This window comes from Spermophilus citellus (assembly GCF_964194105.1).
Source record: "Spermophilus citellus genome assembly, chromosome: 5".
NCBI lineage: Eukaryota > Metazoa > Chordata > Mammalia > Rodentia > Sciuridae > Spermophilus > Spermophilus citellus.
Window position 1 is genome coordinate 139141603 of NC_138186.1, and position 22289 is coordinate 139163891.

Genomic DNA, 22289 nt, shown 5'->3' on the forward strand with positions numbered 1-22289 from the left:
AAAAAAATAAAAATAAAAGAGTGCCCTCCAAGTACCAAGGTGTTGTAATCAATAATAATGTAAAAATGTGAATATGTAACAGATGTGATTCTGCAATCTGTATTTGGGGTGAAAATGGGAGTTCAAAACACAATTTGAGTCAAATGTATGAAAGATGATATATCATGAGCTATGTAATGCTTTAAATAATCAATAAAAAAAATTTAAAAAAATTAAGAAAACAATCATAAAAAAATAATAATAATATAAAGAACCATGCATTTGAGTAAGGTAGAGCAGAAGGGTATAATAGAGAAAAAGTAACAACTGAGTTGAAACTCAAAGATAGGATCTTAATCTCAGTCCTAGCTGTGTGATGTGAGGCTCATTTATAAAATAGGAATATGATCTACCTTAGTAGTGAGTATTGTTTAGAAATCAAGTAAATGGCAGAATGTTTGTAGATCCACCTTGGGAGTGTTTTTAGCATAATACCCACTTTAATTATTAGGGTTGTATTTTGTAATAGTGTAGACATGAGGTGTCCCCCAAAGCTCTTGTTAATGCAGGAATTTTCAGAGATGAAATGATTGGATTGTGAGAGCTGTAACCTAATCAGCCCATCCTTGTGGGACTAACTGGGTGGTAACCATAGGCAGGTGGGGACTGGCTGATGTGTCCTGGAAGGGGTTTCTTGTGTTGGGTACGATGGTCACAATGATGACATGCTAACTAAAATGTGTTTCTTTCTACTGTTTACTAGAAACAAACTATTTTAAGTGTAGGGATGGTTACAATTGAGGAAAATGTTTTTCATAAGCCAGGGAGGATGATGGTGGATTTAGTTACAGTATGCTGACAGCAATTTTGCATTTTCTCAACTGCCCAGTGGAAGCAGGAAGCAGAGGTAGACTTCATGTAGGCAGATACAGTGTTTGCTCAGGTGGGGCTGGGATACAGACCTGCCTGGAAATAGGATAATCTTGATAAACCTTGAGTAATGTGCTTGTGAAAAGGACTGTAGATGGCAAGACAGAGGACTTAAAGAAAACAGAGTTTCATGGGAACAGCAATAAAAATAGCGTGCATGTTGCTTATTTGAAAATCACAGTTCATAAAAGGTCTCAAAGTCAGCCACTACTAAAACAAACTAAATTTATTGGTGTTTTAAAAACTACTGCAACAGGTAATCATTTTCCTGACTGTCCTTAATTGTTCTGGAAATCTGAACCAGATTCCTCCATGAGTTGCATGTTTTGCAAACTCATTTTAAAGTTTTGGGTCTTTACTGACTTGGGACTTAACATTGTACTTGTGTAATTGTTTGTTAATTTATTCAACTGTTGGCCAAATCTTTTGGTTACTGCTTTCTCTGGTCTTGGTCTCCATCCCACACACTGAGAAGGTGGAAACCTAAACAGCTCTGCCTTTTATACTATATGCCTCTGTTTCTTTGGAACAGGGAGTGTATGCAGCAATCGCATTTAGGTTATTTTGTTTAAAATGACTGAATTACACAAACCATAGGTTGAAATACTGCAGACTTTAAATTGTCAAACACAATACTATATATTCTTATTATAATTTGAAGCTCACATCCACCAACTCACTCATTTCAGTGACATCTTGGAATTAGGTATAGTATGTGTTTTAGTCAGCTTTATTTGCTCCTGTGACCAAAAGACCTGACAAGAGCCATTAGAAGAGGGAAAAAAATTTATTTGGGGGCTTATGGTTACAGGGGGTCACAGTTTCAGAGGTCTTAGTCCATAGATGGCCCACTCCATTGTTCAGGGCCCAAGGTGAGGCAGAACATCATGGAGGAAGTGAGTGTCAGAGGAGAGTAGCTGGGACATGGCACCAGGAGGCAGAGAGAAAGCTCCACTCAACAAGGACAAAGTATATACCCCAAAGGCACACCCCCAGTGACTTAGCCACACCCTACCTGCCTACAGTTACCACCCAGTTAATTCCTATCAGGAGGTTAACTTAATGATAATTCAGTCATTTCACCTCTAAACTTTCTTGCATTTTTTCGATCGTGAACTTTTAGGGGATGCCTCATATCTAAACCATAACAGTGTGTTATTGCAAATGGCTAAAACACTGAGTTCATCATTCATAAACATTCATCTTTTAGTTTATCAAACGAGCAAGTTGTCCATGAGGATATGGTTCAGCAAAGTGCATTGAGCAGGGAAGTTTAGGGATGGTGCTCTCCTACCCAGGTATATTGATGTTCAAGGGGTACCCAATGGGAGTCCCTTTTGGTTGGGTGAGAACAGAGAAGGGTTGAATGGATGCAGATACAGACAAAGGCAGTAGCAGAGGACACTATTTTGACCATTCCTGTTTTGTGCTCAGAACTGACCTTGTTTAGAAGCAAGCCACCCCTACTGCTGCTTTTGCCATGAAGGGGAGTTTGTTTGAAAATGGTAGATAGAGCCTAATTAATTACTGTGGCAATAGATAATAGCTTTCCTCATACTAAGCTGTTAATATGGGTCTTCACATATCTGCAAGACTGATAGGGTACGTAGCCTAAGTCTTCATGTGTGAATATTGGCTTATATACTTCATCACCCCTTTAGAGCTTCTGTATTTCCTGGTCAGATTTATCCTTTGACCACTAAAAAACAAAGCACGATCAAGTAGAAAGAGATGAGAACAAAAGACCATGAGAGTTTGGAGATGATAAAATTATTTTGGACTTGGATTTGGAGGGTGGGGGTCAGGGATCAAATAAGATCTTATTTGTCTGATGTGATGTACCTTGAAGGAAAGGTAGGATTTATGAGAAGAGTGATCCTGAACTAGGAACAGAAAGGCAAAGGCCCTGAGGTGGGGCAGTATGTTCAGTTTCTTTAAGTGGCAGAGTTTGGAATGGTTGGATTGCAGAGATGGAAGTGATTGGTAGACTGGTGACAGGTGACCGCTGCTTCAGGTTTAACTTCTTCCTGAACTCAGAGGGAAAACTGGACTGGACAAGAAGTTAATTGGAAGATCTTTTTAAGAGTTCTTTGTGCATGTTACTAATGTGGGACATGGAAGATCTACAAAATAGTGAAGTATAAGTTAATAAAAAATAACAATATTCCTGTTCAAAACATTTTTTCTTTGAGTTTTTTAACTTTGTGAAGTGATTTTTTTGTATTAACTAATCCTGCTTTAGAAGTATTTTATTGAATATTTTGATTTAATTATCTATTTCATATTAATATTCTGATTTATATATTAATATTCTGATTTAAAATTATAAACAACGCTTTTTGGAAAAAATGCAGGATGAAAAGAACTTCACATTTAAGCAAGTATTTGTGAATTTTCGGGCTTTTTTTTTTGTCTAATTCTATATTCATAGCTGAAAAAGAAACATTTATCTCACCAAGTTGCAGAAAGGAATGGATAAATATAAACCCAGCTACATCTTCAGATTTCAGTGATTCATCTCACTGAGCTGCTTTCTCTTGGCCTCCTTTATAAGGAGGCATTGGCCCTAGAGAGAGATGTTAGTTCACTCCCACAGCTACCTTTGTCCCTCTTCATCAATTACTTGACTGTTTCTATAATTAGATAATTTAGAGCATATGTGGAATATTCTGACTATTTTAGACTCATTTTTTTGGTCTTTTTTTATGTACAACCTTGGTTACATACTAACAAATAATATTTTATTTAAGTACAGAAGCACATAAGACTGTGAAGTGGTATTTTTAAGTTCTTTTCCAAGAGAACTATATTTAATGAAACATGAGATTTAAAAAGTTATTTCAACATCAGTGAAATCCCATTCCAGATTTCAGAAGAGAACCAGAAGCTGACCATGTCTCATCAGCACTTGATGATCTTTGATAGTAGTCTTTCCCAATACAGTTTGAAATCAGGCATCTTCAACCATATGGGTTATTTGATTCAGTGTATATTGTACTGGTTCTTTGTGGATAACATGTGCTCTAGAATGATTTGTCTCTGTAACTAGACATGATTCTGGGTACTTAAGGATATAGTATATGGAGAGCCTATCACATAGAGGGCCCCTCGAATTTTGTTGTTTAATTAATGCAGATGGATTTAAATATATTCCAATGAAAATGTAAGTAACAGGTAAAACTGAGCAATCTCACCTATTCAGTTCAGTATTGGAAAAAGAAAACAGTATGCTTGCCTCTAAGGTCTTTATAGTTCTCAAGGCCTGTAGAACTTGAAATGCTCCATACCTGATTTCTTGTCCTTATACATTGTTATCTAAAGCAGCCAAAGGATGGAAGTCTTGGAAATGTGATTAGTAAGAGAAATTTGAGTCCTAAGGGCTATGGTCTGTGTTTTCAATCTCCTCCCTTCAGTGTTTTAAGAAATGAGTACTTTTACTTTTAGATTGTGCTTCATGTAAGTAAGGATGACCTGAGCCATAGTCAGATTACATTCATGGTGAGTGTATAGAAGCCTTATTTAAAAGTAATATAAAAAATTTACCTATATGAAATTGTGGAGGTTCCTCAGGTCTTTCTTGTTGGAATAATTCCTTGGAACAGAAATTATGCTATGTTATCCAGTTCTATAACTATGAAGTTAACATTAATTTTTAAAGCTATGGATGAGAAATTAGCAGAGATTATCTGACCTCAAAATTGAATAATTTCATTCCAGTACTGAGTCAAAGAAGAAGATGTTGAAATTCACAGATATTTAAATCAATTTGATATTGATCTAGCTTTGACAGTTCTCAACCTGATTTTCTAATGAACCTTCAGCTTTAATTTTGTATGAATTGGGATTTCAAGAGAAATTCCTTGTACATTAATGTCAATTCCTTTATTTGTTTTGTTTTGATATGTATAAAATCTTTTGCTGTAGACTTAAAAACATTTAGAAAGTTTTAAAAATTGAGAACAAAAGGAATTAGATTTTCAAGATGGTTTTGAGTTGGTAGAAAACCATAGACACCTAAATATCTTCAAACTTTGGTAAATAAAAACTAGTAAATTTGTTGTATCTAAAATTATGCTACTATAGTTACATTGTGTATGCTTTTAAAATCATGTGAATTATAGGTACATGGCAAGCACCATCTTGAACCATTAGCAACGGAACAAAAACATGAAGACCTCACAGTACAAAATAGGTGCTGACCTGGGACCAAGTGTACCCCACAGCTGTTGGGACATGTCAAAAGTCCTTCTATCTTTATAATGCACAGTTTTAGCCTCCTGTGTTGCTCTGTGTTTATCTATGCTGAACAGAGAACAGTTTATGTATGTTTATTCCTAGCATCTAAGCAACTTTAGTGCCACTTTTATTTTACTTTCTATTAGCTCAGATGTTTCCAAGGCTATTTTCAATTAAGGGGAAAAGGGTCATGCAGAATGGCTTTCTGTATTGACTAGCAGTAGTATATTTATTCACAATTATAAGTTTGTGTAATGAGTTTATTCCTATAAAGATGCATATGGGAACCAACAATATATGGTTTTACCTTTTTTCAATAGTCACGTTTCTAATAATTTGCCTTTTCTTTTGATGGGGTTATTTGTCTTCTCAGCTGTAACATACCAAGGTCTTCCAAACTCCATACACCACCAATATTACCACCCATATTACCCAAAATTTTCAATTATGAATTTTTTCAATCACATATATATTTGACTCATCTTTTCTTTTTAAATTCTGAAATAAATTTCCCATATAAAACTTAAACATAGTTTCTCCCTACATTGATTTAAGTTTATGTATCAGTAATTGGAATAGAACTGTCAAATTGAGATCTTAATTGTTTCTACTTAAAAATTTATTCTGAGTGGAAAATTGCATTGAAAGTGTATGGTAGCTTTTTTTTCTCATGTCATTTTAAAAAGTCTACTTTCAGCTCATCTTCTGAACTTAATCTGTGTTAACTATATGACATATGAACTGAGAATGTATTTCCTCTGGATAGGATATTGCATGCCTCAGTCAAGCATCCTGGGATATCATTTATCTATCAATACTCTAATTCCTTCTCTTGGGCTTTCTCAGACCCCAGAGGTAATATTAGGTGTGAACCCCAAACTTGCAATTCTGAATACCTTTCTTTATTCTACCTAAGAGTAAAGACTAGGAAGTTTTCTTAACATTTCTCATTTTGAAAAGAGAAATACTATCTAGACATCATCTATTGTTTCTTGATAAGAAGGGTCCAACTTCACAGCCAAGGTCTCCATTTTCACTCATCACCTTGCAGGCATCTAAGCTAAAACTCAGTCCCTTCCTAGATCCTGGGATAGTGACTGCCCTCAGGGAGATTTATCCTTACTGTTAACTGCTTCCTCTTCTTTCTTGGATGCTGGAGACCATCCTTTCTTGTTCGGCAGTGCTTTTCTCATGTGGAAAATGCTTACTTAAACACAATATGTATGCAGAAAAATAAGCAAATTACAGAAGTACAGATGTATGTGTTGCTACAAATCAAATATGTATGTGCATAACTAAATAAATATAAAAATATTATCAGAGCCCTGGCAACCTCCTTATTTTCTCTAAATTATCTAACTCCACTAGGATAGTCACTAAGCTGATTTCTGGCTTTATAGTTTTAAATGCTTTTGGATTTTATATAAATATAATGATACAAGATGTACTTTTGGTCTATGAATTTTGTTTTGGCACAGCATCAAATTTGTGAGACATACCCAGGTTATTTTATGTACTAGTAGTTTTTTAAATTTATATTCTATGAATAGGCCACAGTTTACCCATTCTATTTATTGATAGACAACTGAATTGTTTCTAATTAGGGGTTATAATAAATACGCTGCTATGAACATTCTTATCCTGTCTCTTTATGAACATATGCATCCATTTCCACTTGGTATTTAGTTATGAGTGGAGTTACTAGGGTGTGCACATATTCTTCTTTTTAAAGTGTTTACCCTTTGCATTCTTGTCAGCAATGAGGGAAAGTTGCAGTTGGTCTACAACTTCTCCATTGTTTCTTACAACTTTAAATATTGCTAGTTTTTTTCCTCCCATACATTTTAATGAATGTGGTTTCTCAAGTTTAAATAAGTCAAATTTTTCATTATTTTCCTTCACAGTGAATATAGTTTTTTGTCTTGTTTAAGAAATCTGTCCTTCCTCAATTCATGAAGTTATTCTTCCATGTTTTCTGCCTGAATATTTATTACTTTGCCTTTCATATTTATACATCACCAATGTTCACAAGGAATTGAATTTTGTGTAATGTCATAAATAAAGAGATCATATATCTAACCTACTCTTTCTGGATTCTGTCTTATCCTCCATTAGTCTATTTGTTCTTGCATCAAAATTATACAGTCTTACTTATTGTAACTTCACAGTCTTGAAATCTGGTAGTGTGTGATTTCCAATTTTGTTGTTCCTTAAGACTTGTTTGATTATTCTAGGCCCTTTGTGTTCTCATGTAAATTATAGTACCAGATTTACAATTTGAGTTGAAACATGTATTACTATTTTATTGAATTCATAAACTAACTGCAGGATATTGAAACTTTTTCAGTACTGACCCTTCTAATCCATAAAGTCTCATTGAAATCTTTTATATTTCTCTGAGCAATGTTTTATAGTATTATACAGAGGTCAGACATGTCTTTCAGATTTATTGCCATGTCTTTAATTTATATTCTTACCAATGTTATCTCTTTAAAGGTATATATTCCAACTATTTTTCTAACATATAAATGCATTTTTGTATCTGGTAATGTTGTTAGATTTGTTTACTCTTTCTATTGGCTCATTTGTAAACATATTTGGATCTTCTACATTCATAATTATGTTTTCAAATTCTTCCATGTTTGCTTCTTTTTGCCTTTCATTACTTAACTGGATAGTGAATATATGTGGTCTTAGCGAAGAACTTAGTTTTCTTTCCAAAATGTGGGGTAAATTTTCAGTATTTTACCAGTAAGCATTGTTTGCTATAGGAATTTTAGATGGCCATTTTCAGTAAGGAAGTCCTCTCAACTCCTGTTTTACTGAGTTTTCATAATAAGTTGCTGTCACATTTTATCAAAGTTTCTGCTCAACTTTCGGTCTACTGTACTTTTATTGTTCATTTTCTCCAAAAGAAGAGACTTTAGTCCTGTGCTGGAGGCCATCAGCTGGGCAGTCATCTGTCTGGGCAGATGGTCGGTGTCTGTGTCTTTTAAAGACTTGTGCCTAATCCTCCTGGTTTTAGTGCCTGCCCCTCACCCCGTGCACGTTTGTAGCCTCCACTTTAGGAGTATTTCGTGCTTTTGCTTCCTTGGAGTTTTCACATTCTGTATCATGAATCAGCCCTCTTTCTTCTTGGCTTTCTCATTCCTGTCCTGTTCATGTTTAATATTTAATTTTCTGTAACTTGCTAAATTGTGTTCCATTGTTTTCTCTGTTTTCCGACTTTTGAAATTCTTATTCATTCATTTGACAAATGTTTTTGAATTAGGATTGCCAGATTTAGCAAATAAAATTACATAACACCCAATTAAATTGGAATTCCAGATAAACAACAGATTTTTTTTTAAGAAAAATACAATTACAGTATGTTCCAAATATGACATAGGACATCCTTATACTAAAAAATAATCCATTCTTTTTCTGAAAGTCAAAGATAACTGGTCTTCACATACTTTACTGATAACCCTATTCTGAATACATACTCAGTTAGCTATTATTGTAGGTTTAAGTGACATAGATAAAAAATGTTCAAAATCTCTGCTCTTAGGAGCTTATGTTCTGCTAGGAGGGACAAATACTACATATAACTAGTAAACTTATTGTAACTTCACAGTTGGAGGGAAATAGATGGCATAGAAAAGAATTGAAATAAGCTATGTGGAATGGATTTCACTTCAGATGTGTTAGAGAGAGCATCAAAGCAGAAGGGAAATTACAACAAGAACTTAAGTGGCATAAATTTGTAGTGGGGGTGATCCAGGAAGAAGAAGCTGCATGTGCAGCTAGGTGCACCAAGTAGCAGTGCAGTCAGTGTCCCCACTGGCTTAGCAGGGGTACCCATGTCAAGATGAGTTCAGGATGGGAACAAGAGTCCAGACCAGTAGACATTATAGACCACCGTGGAAACTAGATCTCTCTGAGTGAAGCAGGAAGGCAGTGGAGTATTTAACCATGACTGATTTTATTAAAAGACAGGGAAGTATAAAAAGAAGTAATCTAGATAATGTGCTGAGAATGGACAACGGTGGTCCAGGGGAGATCAGGGAATAGATTATACAGTCATCTATGTAGGAGATGATGGTGGCCATAAGCGTTCATGATAGTAATGGAAGTGGTGAATATTTTGGTGGTAGATCTTACAGGATTTCCTAATGGAGTAGACATAAGTATTAGAGAGAGTAGATTCATGGATAATGCAAAGATTTTTGATCTGAGGATTTCAATCTACGTCTCTCATTTATTTTAATCCTGTCTCCCTTTTGTCTTCATTGCTTTATGATTGGTTATGTTCCTTTTATTATGGCACAGTGGGCTTTCATTTAGGGCAATGATAAACTTGTGTATTCAACTCAATGTTGATATTTATTCAGAAGTTCACACACATGGTTTTCTGATGTCTTATTCAGCTTTTATATAACTATGATGCAAACATTGACAAGAGGAGGAAAGGTATATTTTGGCTCAAGGTTTCAAAGATTCAGTCCATGATTTCAGTTCAAATCCATAATTCTGAACCCAAGGTAAGGTAGGGTATGGCAAAGGAAAGCAGCTCTGGACATGACAGGAAGCAGAAAGAGAGAAAAAGAAGGAAGAGCTGAGCTCTCTGCTCACCAGGGACAAAATATAAACTCCAAAGGCCAACCCCCAGGGACCTACTCCTCTAACTGCATCCTAACTGCCTACAGTTAACCTCCCAGTTAATCCGTTCAAGTGGATTAATCCACCAATTAGATTACAGCTCTTATAATCAAATTATTTCACCTCTGAACTTTCTTATATTGTCTCACACCCAAGCTTTTGGAAGATACTACATATTCAAACCATAACATCTGAAAATTTTATTTTACTTGTAAAAGAAATTTTTAAAGTAATTTTAAATAAAAATGATCTACTTATTTGCAGGAAAGAAACACCTTTGAAATGTCACTGTATTGTGGCAATTTATTTTTACAAAGGTGATGGAAAATAAATGCCCATGACCAAGACAATGTGGCTCATATCCATGTAACACATGTGACTCAATTAGAATTTCCTTGTATTTTGTTTCTGTGGTGAGAGGTCATTTTTTTATCCCTGTGTAACCACCAACATGATATCCACAAATTAACTTCTCTATAATTAAACTTGTCCATTTTTGTACTTTGGAACAACTGATGGCAATCATTCAAGAACTTTTGTCCCCCCCCCCCCAAAGAGATTCTGCATTCCCTGCATAATTCTACAAGGTGTTGGAAGACATCTAGTAAATTAGAGTAGGATTTAAAGCTTTTTATTGGGAGGTATGACAGGGATCCATTAAAAGAACTAGATAATGCGTAAATTGTTAGCATCAGTATTCTGTCAATTAGTTTTTTTGTAGTTAAGCAAGGTAAGTCTGATTTTATGCTGTCATGCTATTGGTGGTTTGTTACTATCTTTCTTTCCCTCTCCTGTTTTACAGAAGAAAGCTAAACCTAAACTGGATTTACTTCTTTTATACATTTTCCATATCTCCCTGTTCTTTCTTTTTTTCTTTTTTTAATATTTATTTTTTAGTTTTCGGTGGACACAACATCTTTATTTCATTTTTAAGTGGTGCTGAAGATTGAACCCAGTGCCCAGCGCATGCCAGGCAAGCGTGCTACCGCTTGAGCCACATCCCCAGCCCTCTCCCTGTTCTTTCCATTGATCAAGATGATCAACAAAAAAAATATTAAAGAGCAAATAAACATTCAAAAACTACCTACCATTAAGTAAGCTTTATACAAAAATGACAATTTTAATACGATAAATTTGTCTATCAGTGTGATGACTTCATGTTGAGAATTATATGTACCTTCTGAGTAAATTTAAAAAATTCAATTCTGCAAATGAAAAATGATCTCAGCTGTATTTTAATTCTTTTAAAATTGTTGACTTACATGAGAATTATCAGAGAACCAGAATGTCCTTTCTGTCCCTGTCTTATTTTATAACTGTGTATTAAATAATTTGTGTGAGTATTTCAGTGGCAGTATGCTAACTGAGAATTTGTTTGTGTCTCTTACTGGGAACCTGGGCCAGGTTGCTGTGGTTTATACTCCAGCATGAACAAGGTGAAACTCTGTGGGCCCGCCATCTTGTTAGGATTTGTGTGTGTGTGTGTGTGTGTGTGTGTGTGTGTGTGTGTAGACTTTCCATGTTTTCTGATATGTGTTAGTGTGGAACACAAAGTTGGGTACAAAGAAAACAATAACAAATAATTTTTCATTTGCCATAGGTCCCTTGGGCTGGGCCCCAAATCCAAGACCCTTGGTGTTCCATCTCCTTTATTGTTCAGGTACTTTGATATGAATTTTTAAGAAGTTATAAAAGTTCCCAAGAGAGCCATTCCCTAAAAAACAAATGCCAAATGTCATCTTTGATATAAGGAGAGCAACTAAGAACAGAGCAGGGAGGAAGAGCATGAGAAGAAGATCACCATTAAACAGGGAAGAGAGGGGGGAGGGAAAGGGAGAGAGAAGGGAAATTGCATGGTAAAGGAAGGAGACCCTCAGGGTTATACAAAATTACATATAAGAGGAAGTGAGGGGAAAGGGGAAAAAACAAGAGAGAGAAATGAATTACAGTAGATGGGCTAGAGAGAGAAGATGGGAGGGGAAGGGAGGGGAGGGGGATAGTAGAGGATAGGAAAGGCAGCAGAATACAACATACACTAGTATGGCAGTATGTAAAAAAGTGGATGTGTAACCGATGTGATTCTGCAATATGTATACGGCGTAAAAATGGGAGTTCATAATCCGTTTGAATCAAATGTGTGAAATATGATATGTCAAGAGCTTTGTAATGTTTTGAACAACTAATAATAAAAAAAAAATTTTAAAAATAAATAAAAGTTCCCAAGAAAAGTTTCTGTGATGGCAGCCAATTCCCCAGTGATCCCAAGGGTTAGCTACTGATGACATCACACCCATGGCTCTTATAAACATGCAAAATATTTAAAAATAGTCTGTGGTCCATGATGTAAATGAATAATTTTCCTGTTAAGTCACTCAGTCTTTCTTTTTGCCAAAACATACCTGATTTTGTCTCAGGTAAGCCAATTCAATGACTTTGGATGATGGTTTCAGTCCTGTAAAAAAGTAGGACTAACCAATAAGAATATAGAGCTTTCTGTTTTTAAGGAGCCCCTATTATATTGTCTGTTAAGCATCACAGCAACCCTTGGAAAAATGCTCTGTTAGGTATTATTTTATCTCTTTTTGAAGATGAGAACTTGAGTTCAGAGTGATCAAGTTACATCCTTAAGGTCACTCAGTCCAAAAAAGTAGCGTCCAGGTTTTAAACAAAGTGGTCCTCCTTTGGAGGTCCCACCTTTATACATTGTTCTATTGTTCATCTGGAAAGAATCCCAAGAGAATAGCATTTCTTTGTGAAAAGGGAAAATAAAATATTTACAATCATGGATAGCAGAGTTGGTCCGTCCTTAACTGGTGGGCTCTATCTGCCCAGAGTGGTCAGCTTCCACAAACAGATCCCCTTACATACACTTGGAGTTACTCAGTCATTCCCAAACAAGACTGTGAGGTTGATGACATTTATAATTCTTTTTACAGTACTCATCCTCTACATACTTGACCTTGTTGTCTAACCTTCCCTTCTTGTACAAACAGAAGAGAATTTGATAGCAGCCTTTATAATGTGGTTGATGGATTCCACTTTAGGTCAGTGCGAATGAATTTCAGTCATGTGCATTATCTCAGCCAAGCATCTTCGCTCAGCCTTTGGTTTTATCTCTAATGGAAGGCTTTTGGTCCATTAAAATGTCATCGTTCAGTAACCAAGTGGTGAGATAATTTGAGGGTGGAAGGCCCTTGAAATAACTCCACAAGTTACTGCACTGAATGAGACTGAGAGAGAGGGTAGAGATGCCTAAAGTGTTGTTCCTTTGCTTGCTCAGACCTACTCTCCTCTGGTGGAAGTAAAACTAGCAGTGGTCCAATACTTGTTGTGGAAGACATTTCCCAGAACCTCCAAGAGCTTCTGGAAGAACATGTGTCCTGCTGTCATCCTTTTATTCCAAGACTGGAACAGATGTAGCAGGCACATGTGTTCCGCCAGACACTAACCCCCATCACTGCCTGTACTGAGGCTGTGGCATCACATCACTTAGGACTTCTGTGAGTTCTGACTGTCATGTTTTGGTAAGCAGCTTGAGGATATGCTTTTGTGGAAACACTATTCTTGCGACAGCATATATGTTTTGTATTGCTTTGCTCTCTGGTAAGAAGCCACTGAAAAGGAAACCATCTTATTAAAAGAGGCACTGTAGTGAACTTCTACCTCCATCACTCAGTTTTGAATCTGTTTATAAGTTTGTCTCTCCCACTGGATTCACTGAAGTAAAGGACTGTTTATTTGATCTTTGTATCCTCAGTGCCTAGAAGAGTTCTTGGCACAGAGTGAGTGCTCAGAATGTGGAATGAATGAATGAATGCATAAAGAAATGGATCAATACATTTGTGTTGAGTGTATATATAACTGTAACCTCTACAGTAGAGTATGTAGGATAATTTTCCAACAGGTTTTGTGGAATACCAGAATATATTACAGTATTAGGAAGCATTATTTATGCTATTAGGCTAAGATACTGCCCCAAATCATCACATTTATTAAAAAAAATTTAGGGCTTAGGGCTGGGGATGTAGCTCCGTGGTACAGCACTTGCCGAGCATTTCTGAGGTCCTGGGTTTGATTCCTGGCATCATGAAAAGATAATAAATTTTTAAAATTAGGATTTAGAGTGTAAGTAAATATTAACTGGGAAAATTTCCAGAATGAGCCCAATTTCAATAATGTTTTTAAGAATGCTGTAAAATATTCCCAAAAGCCTTTTGTTATTCATGGCATAGGTTATTTTAAAGAAAGAACAGTAGCCCTTTGTACCTATCTCAGGTTTGTTGTATTTATTGGATTCTATACAATTCCATTCTACCCGTTTATTGTCTCATTCTTGATGTGCAACCTTTCTCTGTGTACATAAGTATCTTCAGTAATGTTCCCTAACCCAGCACGCTGGACTATGGATGGCCTTTGATCCTTCTATTTCCATCTTGTATTATTCCTCCCATCCTTCAATCCTACTCATTCAGCTTCCACCACTCTCCTAGGTCCTACTCAGGTCTGTCCTCCACCATGTTTTTGTTCCCCAATAACTCTTGACTTTCTGTTTGTTCTTTTTCAAAGTTCCTTATACACATTGTGTGAGCTACAGTTATACCTTTATTTTGTTCCTCCTTCATCTGTGTTCATTAATTTCCTCTTCACATCGTAAGCCCTTTGAAGGCAATGATTGTGTAAAAACCTCTAATCCCCCACCCCCAACAATACCAAATAAAATGCTAAGCATGAAATAAATAAAGCTCAGTAGCATTGTTTATTTGCTAGCAGAGGAGAGGGTAATTGCTCTACATTTCACTGAACCTTTATTGGGACTGTTCATACATTTCTTCTCATTTGGTCTTCTCCAAAAATTAACACCATTTGTCAAAAGTCCTTTTTTACCTGCCCTATTTTTAATCCTATGTGATAATCAAATGACATCCAAACTGTCTGGAAGGAAAATTTGTCTTCCTATTTAGAAATTTGCTCTCCATTCTGCCCACTAGACTTTGGTTTAAGGGTCTTCACAATTTTAATATGTCAGGGTGACTTAAGTCCAGAAAACCATATGGCCCCAGTGAACTTGATAAACAAGGAGCAGGCTGAAGATATGCTTAGTGGAGAGAACATTTTCCCTATAGTGTTCATTGTCAGCCAAGAAGTTAAATGAGTGAAGAACTCAAGGGCAACCTGGGAGTCTGAAACAGCACTTCCCCAGGTGCAAAGGAAGATGTGAAATTGCTCACATGGGTTTTCAAAAGTTTAAATTGTGAAGAAAGGGGAAATGGTAACTGGGATGGTGTTTTTTAACTGAAACTAAGATCAAAGCTCATCATTTCCAAGCACAAAGTGAGTGCAGGCTTTGAGGATTGCTCTCATTTTAATTTTAGACAATTTTCTAATTTTCATCTGCTTTCTACTGGCATATGTCCCTCTTCGCAGTTTCATTGATTCAAGTGTCTGTATTTGTGAGGAGAAAAGGATATTCTAACAACTTTTCCTTTTAAGTTGTTAGTGTGATTATCAGCACTGAGGTCCATTTGTTTAGCAGCTGAACTGCTTTAATACTATATGAAAGATTGTACATCATTCAGATCCCCACGCTTATGCACTGAACTTTCCTGTATCTTTTCTCATTCTTATCATCTGTCATAAGGGACCATCATGGAGGTATGCAGTTTCTTGATTTCAAACTGAGTTGCTGTTGAAAATTTGAAGGATCTCCAGCTACTTCGACAAGAAAAATGGACTTAAGGTATCTTACTATTTTTCCTAAGTATGTACAAATTATAAAAGTAGACTAAACCTCAAGTATGGTTTTGAGCTACTTCAAACTCCTGCCTTCACATTTTCTATTTTCTAACCACTCTATCCTTGAATTGTCCTTTTCCATTTTAAAAGGAAGTGGGCCAACATAGTTTTTTTTTTTTTTAATTTTGTTTTGTTTCTTTCTCTTTAAATCCTACTCTTTAGATTTAGACTTTATAGGCTCATAAATTAATAACATGAATACTATGATTAAGTATGCTTTTGATAATCATGAAAATTTCTCTTTGATCTAAGCGTTTCAGTTGCAGCTGATACAGCTTTGGTGGTTGATAAATTGACCGGGAGAAATGTGACCTCTTAGAGCTAGACTGATAAGAAACCTGAGAAACATCTTAAATGCCACAAAGCTGAAATGAGTCTGCCTCAGTAAAAATTCTTTCAAGAATACACTGAGATTGTAAAAAAAAAAAAATATAGTCAGTCATTGTATATTCTTACAGGGGAATAATTAATTGATTTGAGAAGCATTTTGAAAGCCTCTTTGTCCATCTGCTAAACTTTGTTAAGGATTAGAATTAACATGGATGTGCTCATTGAATGGAGAGAAAGAAGTGAAAGATAGAGGATTCAATTTAAGAACAATTTTATTTTTAGATACTCTATGAACTTCATGTAAATAATTTCTATGCCTGAAATAAACCTTTGTGTGTGCTAATCATTAAGGTTTGATTCACATGGGCCAAGAGTGAACTAGTGGAAAAAAAAAAAAACCAGGAAGTTGTTTTTTGGAATGTTTCCTAACTCCAACACCACTATTATCACCCCCCCCCCTTTTTTTAAAGAGAGAGTGAGAGATACAGAGGGAGAGATAATTTTTTAATATTTATTTTTTTAGTTTTCGGCGGACACAACATCTTTGTTGTGTATGTGGTGCTGAGGATCCAACCTGGGCCACACGCATGACAGGCGAGCGCGCTACTGCTTGAGCCACATCTCCAGCGCCCCCCCCCCCCCCGACTTTTTTTAGTACCAAGGATTGAACTCAGAGGCACTTGACCACTAAGCCACAACCCCAGCCCTATTTTGTATTCTATTTAGAGACTGGGTCTCCCTGAGTTGCTTAGCCCCTAGCTTTTGGTGAGGCTGGTTTTGAACTCAAAATTCTCCTGCCTCAGCCCCCAGGAGCTGCTGGGAATTTATCCTTTTGTTGCCTGGATTTTGATATGTTTGTTTCTTAGATCAAGAGACAACTAAAACTGTTAGGACATATTTTTCTAATGTTTTCCTATTTCTGGTTTCAGGAAAAATGTCATTAATTACAAATTATAGATGCAATCTATATTATGGTATCATTAGAACTCTGATTTGCACTATATATATGGACTAAGCTAGAATTCTTTACTGTTCAAAAATCAAACATCACCTAACAAATTTTAGTATGTACAGGTATTTCTATAGACCATCAGCTATGAACAAAAGTTTTTTAATCTAAGACTCTTCAAAAGACTCAGAATTACACTGGGTACAGTGGCACATGCCTAAGATCCCATCAGCTTAGGAGGCTTGGGGCAGAAGGACTGTGAAAGCCAGCCTCAGCAACTTGGCAAGGCCCTAAATAACTCAGTAAGACCCTTTCTCTAAATAACATATAGAAAAGGGCTGGGAATGTGGCTCAATTTAAGTGCCCTTGGGTTCAATTCTCTGGTACCAAAAAAAAAAAAAATCAGAATTATTATGATTGTATAAATTCAGAAACAAAGCATCAAATAAAGCATCTTTGGGTTCAGTCCCTGGTACCAAAACAAAACAAAAAACAACAGAACTCCTTTGCAAATACTGATAGTTTATTGATAACTAAATTAGACAAATTTACAATTATAATGGTCTTCAGGTATTTGTTTATTTACAATCTTAATTGGTTTTAATTTAAAAATGATCAGCATTTCTCAGATCCACATTTATTTGCATCAGAGAAAAGGAAAAAGTCTATTTTCTGAAACTTTGAGATTTTTTTTGTTGATTCTACGGACTTACTATCTACTGCAATATCTCACTTTCTGCATTGGGTTTCTGGATGTCCTTCTAATCAGACCTTTACGTGAATGACATCTGTTGTTGGAGAAGAAGCATGACAGATTTGGGCAAAATAATGAGCATTCCTTTAAAGGCCAACTGAGGACGAAAGGTATTGTTCAGCACATTTTTACTCCTGATGTACTAACTTCCCCCCTCCCTCTCTCTCTCTTTATTTTTTCCTCTCTTTCCTCATATGAAGCATTGCATCATGCCTGAGGATGAGAAACTCACTGACTAAAAATGTCAGGCTTTCTTTGTATCTGGCAGATAATGCTGTCATTTGAAGTAAAATAGCTCTTACCAGGCAGAACAACCTTCCCGAGTATTTCATTCCTGGGACTGTTTGCATTCTTTCCCAGTGAGCAAGGGAACAGACACCAGAACCTATTTATAATAGGCAAGAAGAGATACTAAACTTTTAGATGCAGTGTAAAGAATAAAAATCTGAAGTGGCTGAGTGGAACTTCTATGTGCCTCTCTCCAGCAAGCATCTTTCCCCCTTTTCAGTGAGATGTGGCTGTATGTCAGCCTGGGAGAACTCGGGGCCAGCCTGTGACATGGAAATGGCAAAAGCTGGATTGACACCATACATGGTGAAGTCAAAAAGACGCGCTTTCTTGAGCTGTTTCTGAAATATGTGGGGTTATTTCAGTGCCTGAAGAATAAATAGAACTCGAGGCACTCTAGAGGATAATGTCAGAGAATTTGAAAGGAGTCGGTGAATTTTCCCAGGCGGTATCAGTCAGCCAATTGTATCTCAGCTTTGGCTCTCACTTCAGAAACATTTCAGTGCAGAAGGGTTTGAGCCCTCTGTGAGTGCAGGAAGGCTGGCCGGCTCCTCTCAAAGACATGGGGGAGTTTCCACCTCACCATTTATTCCTTATAATCTCAGGATCAAAGCACTGAAGCAAAACAAAAAGAATTCAACAAAACAAAACCTCAAATGTATGACAGCATTGTCTTTAGTCTCAGCTCTAAAACACTTTACCCAGTAATTAACCAATAATAACAGAATTTAAATCACTCCTCCTGGTTTCCTGGTGCCCTGCCCAGTAATGCCTGTCATTGAGAAATGCATATCAATAGCAAATGGAAAGTCAGTGGACTGCGCTCTTGCAGTGTAACGGATCCACTGGCAGTGCCCATACCTACTCATCCTGTGGCCCCTGTAGCTGTGTGGAAAACACTTAAGCCACAGCATCTTGGCATTCTATTTCATTCCTTTATTTTTTTCTTTATTCCTTTATTTTACTCACATAGAGATGACCTCTTTGAATTGTGTAAGCATTTAATACTATGAGAATTAACTTTTTTTTTTTTTTAAATTTTAGGTATGACAGCTTGTGAGGTTTGCTTACCCTCAGGAAGAATCAAGTAGCTGGACATTTTTAGGAAAAAAAAATCCACTCAATTAAAGGGAGGATGGTGCTGGTCCCATGTAAAATAGACAAAGAGATAGCTTTAGGCAGTTAAGAGAGGTATTGATGGGGAGAGACAGTCTTTCCTTTGTATTTTATGGCTTTATTCCTTTATTTTACTTATATGGAGATGTCCTCTTTGAATTGTGTAAGCATTTAATACTGTGAGAATTAACTTTTTTTTAATTCATTCTTTTTAGATATATGTGACAGCAGAGTGTATTTTGACACAGTGTACATACATGGAGTATAACTTATCCTAATTAGGATCCCATTCTTGTGGTTGTACATGATGGGGAATTTCACTGGTCATATATGAACATAGGAAAGTTACATCCAATTCATTCTACTGTCTTTTCTATGCCCATCCCCCATACTTCCCTTTATTCCCCTTTGTCTAATCTACTAAACTTCTATTCTGCACTCCCCCCCCCCCAACACATCTTATTGTGTTTTAGCATTCACATATCAGAGAGAACATTGGCTTTTGTATTTTGGGGGTTGGGTTATTTCACTAAGCCTGATAGTTCCATCCATTTGCCAGCAAATGTCATAATTTTATTCTTCTTTATAGCTGAATAATATTCCCTGTGTACATATACCACATTTTCTTTATTCATTCATCTGTTGAAGGGTACCTAGGTTGGTTTCATAGCTTAGCCTATTGTGAATTCAGCTGCTATAAACATTGACATGGTTGTGTCACTGTAGTATGTGGGGTCTACAATTGACTTGTTTAATATGATCTATGAAACATGGAAGTTAACCTTCTTAGCTAAAACTGCGTATGAGAAATGTAGTTCTTCTTTTCTAAAGAAATTTTTATTGAAATTGACATTCTGAGCTCTCCTATAGAAACAAAGTCATATCCAAGAGACTTCTGGATGTGTTCTTCAAGAAAAGATTGAAAAAATTAACACCTCTAATAAATGGTCATTTGGAAATTGAATACTTTAAAATATGATATGTCAAGAGCTTTGTAATGTTGTGAACAACCAATAAAAAATAAAAAAATAAAAATATTAAAAAAAAGAAAAAGAAGAAAAAAAAGAAAAAAAAGAAATTCAATACTTTCTAAAAAAAAAAAGAAGAACATGCATGTAGAAGAGGGTGCTCGTTATTATAACTATCTCTTCTTCATTGCAGGCACAATGGTATGCCTTATCTTTACTCAACACTGTGGGCCATCAGACCTACATTAGAAAACAGTTAACTAGAAAATAACTAATTATGGCATCTCTATGTTTGTATTATAAATTTAAATCTTCAGTCTAAATTTTTTCTAATACCAGTAATCTGATATTGCAAACATCTTTATAATGAAAGAAAAGGGAAAATCTTGATCAGACTTTGGGATCTCAGCAGGCTTTGGAGGGGATCAAATTAATAATTTACTTTAAAGTGTTTTGTTAAATTTCAAAATGCTATATAAATTAAAAATATTATTAAAATGACTTATTAAAACATTAACTTTGAGACATTTATTTTCATTTATATTGTTAAAATAATAAATGGATATGGGTCAGGAAATTGCCATATTGGCACATGTATTACCTTAGGCAGATACTTATCTCCTTTTGTGTATTGATTGTCTCATATGATCTTCTCCATCCTGTAAGAGGAGTAACTATTATTATTATTTCCATTTTTAAGTGTGAAAATTAAGGCTCATAAAGATTATGAAACCCATAAGTTGTAGAGATGCAGACCTTTATGACTCCAAAATATATGCTTCTGACCATTAAGTTCTAGTTCCTGAAATAAAACAAAAAACCTAGTAGATAACTTTATTCTGATGGTCATATGCTATGTTTATCAGACTTTGTTTGTTTAGATCTTTTCTTTTTTTAAATAAAATATCTTGGAATGATTCTGTGCTCTTTATGAAGGGAGCTAGCACAAATAGGCTGTCAGTGGCAAACGTCAGTGGTTCATATGAAAGATTATTATCTTTGGTGATAAAAAGAGTGCTGGGCTAAGGGCCTAGAGACAGGAATGTGCCATGTCCTGGCTGTGAGATGTGTATAAATTATATATCTGGCATTGTATTGTCTCAGATCCCTTCTGGCTCTGAAATTCTGTGGTTCACTTACAAAGCCTTCCATTTGAAGGTTTGGCATTGTTTATTAAAAAGACATACATAGTTCAAATCCCAAGGAAAATATGTTCTATGATTGATTATGGTAATGGTTGCACAACTCTAAATATACTAAAAGCCATTGAGTTGAACGTTAAAACCCATGAATGTTATTCTATATAAATTGAATCTCAATAAAACTACTAAAAACATATAGATGTATAGGTGTATATGTACACATATTAAGTAATCACACTCACATATGTAATTAAAAACTCACAGTTAACAATACCATGCTCCATTGAAACATTTTTTTCACAAAAAGAAGCAGCTAATTGGTATTAAAATGATTAATGTTAAATATTGAAATAAAAATATAGTAACATATAATATGAAATGCTCTAATAGTTGACAGTGTAATGTAAGAAGAGACTCATCTAAAAAGAAAGTTCATATGATGTGCTTTTTGAGTGGAGCTTCTGAGCATCTCTCCACCAGTTGTTTCCCAATGGCAGATTTATTGCAGGCCAACAGAACAGAAATTGTTCCATGCCCTAGTTGCACTTATACTGATGATGTTCTGCCAGGTCTTGACTTCACATTGTACAAGTCCTTTTATGTTTGTGTCACTTTCCTCCACACCTTACAGATAAAGAGACTGAATAGAAAGGGAATAGGATATTTATTCTTGGTGACCTAGACACTGGCAGAACTGAATTCAGAGTCTGTATGCATATATTACTACTAAAGAGCACAACGATAAAAAGTCAGTGTTTGCCTTGAAATACTTTAATTTAGTACAATAGCAACTGTGTAGACATGGCACATGAAATAGCCTACCTTTTTGGATTCAGTTATTACTGGATGGATTGATTGCAAATATTTTAAATTTTAGCCATTGAGTTTACCCAGGCTTCTTTTTGCCCTTTTATTTATAAGAAAATTTGAGATTATAAATAGATCATCACTGCTAGAAAATAAGAGGGTCAGTAGGGTCAATATATAAATAAAGGCCACCATATTTCCCTCTTTTTGAGACACACAGAAATATAAAGAAATACACGTATATAGTAATTAATTTTTTTTAAACATCCTTTTTTTTTTTACATCTTTAGACCTCAGAAGAGTGTCTAAAGTCTCTTTAGACCTGCTAAGAGTGCTTTAAGATATCTTCTGCCAAA

The 22289-nt window shown here is 35.6% G+C and overlaps 1 protein-coding gene across 1 annotated transcript in view; it reads left to right on the forward strand.

The window, feature by feature from the left end:
• The first annotated feature begins 17570 nt into the window (after positions 1–17570).
• Positions 17571–22289, forward strand: part of LOC308649636 (uncharacterized protein) — a 166277-nt gene continuing 161558 nt past the window's right edge. The window contains exon 1 of the mRNA XM_081295357.1: positions 17571–17722. The gene's annotated coding sequence lies outside the window, so the exon portion shown is untranslated. The remainder of the gene's footprint in view (positions 17723–22289) is intronic.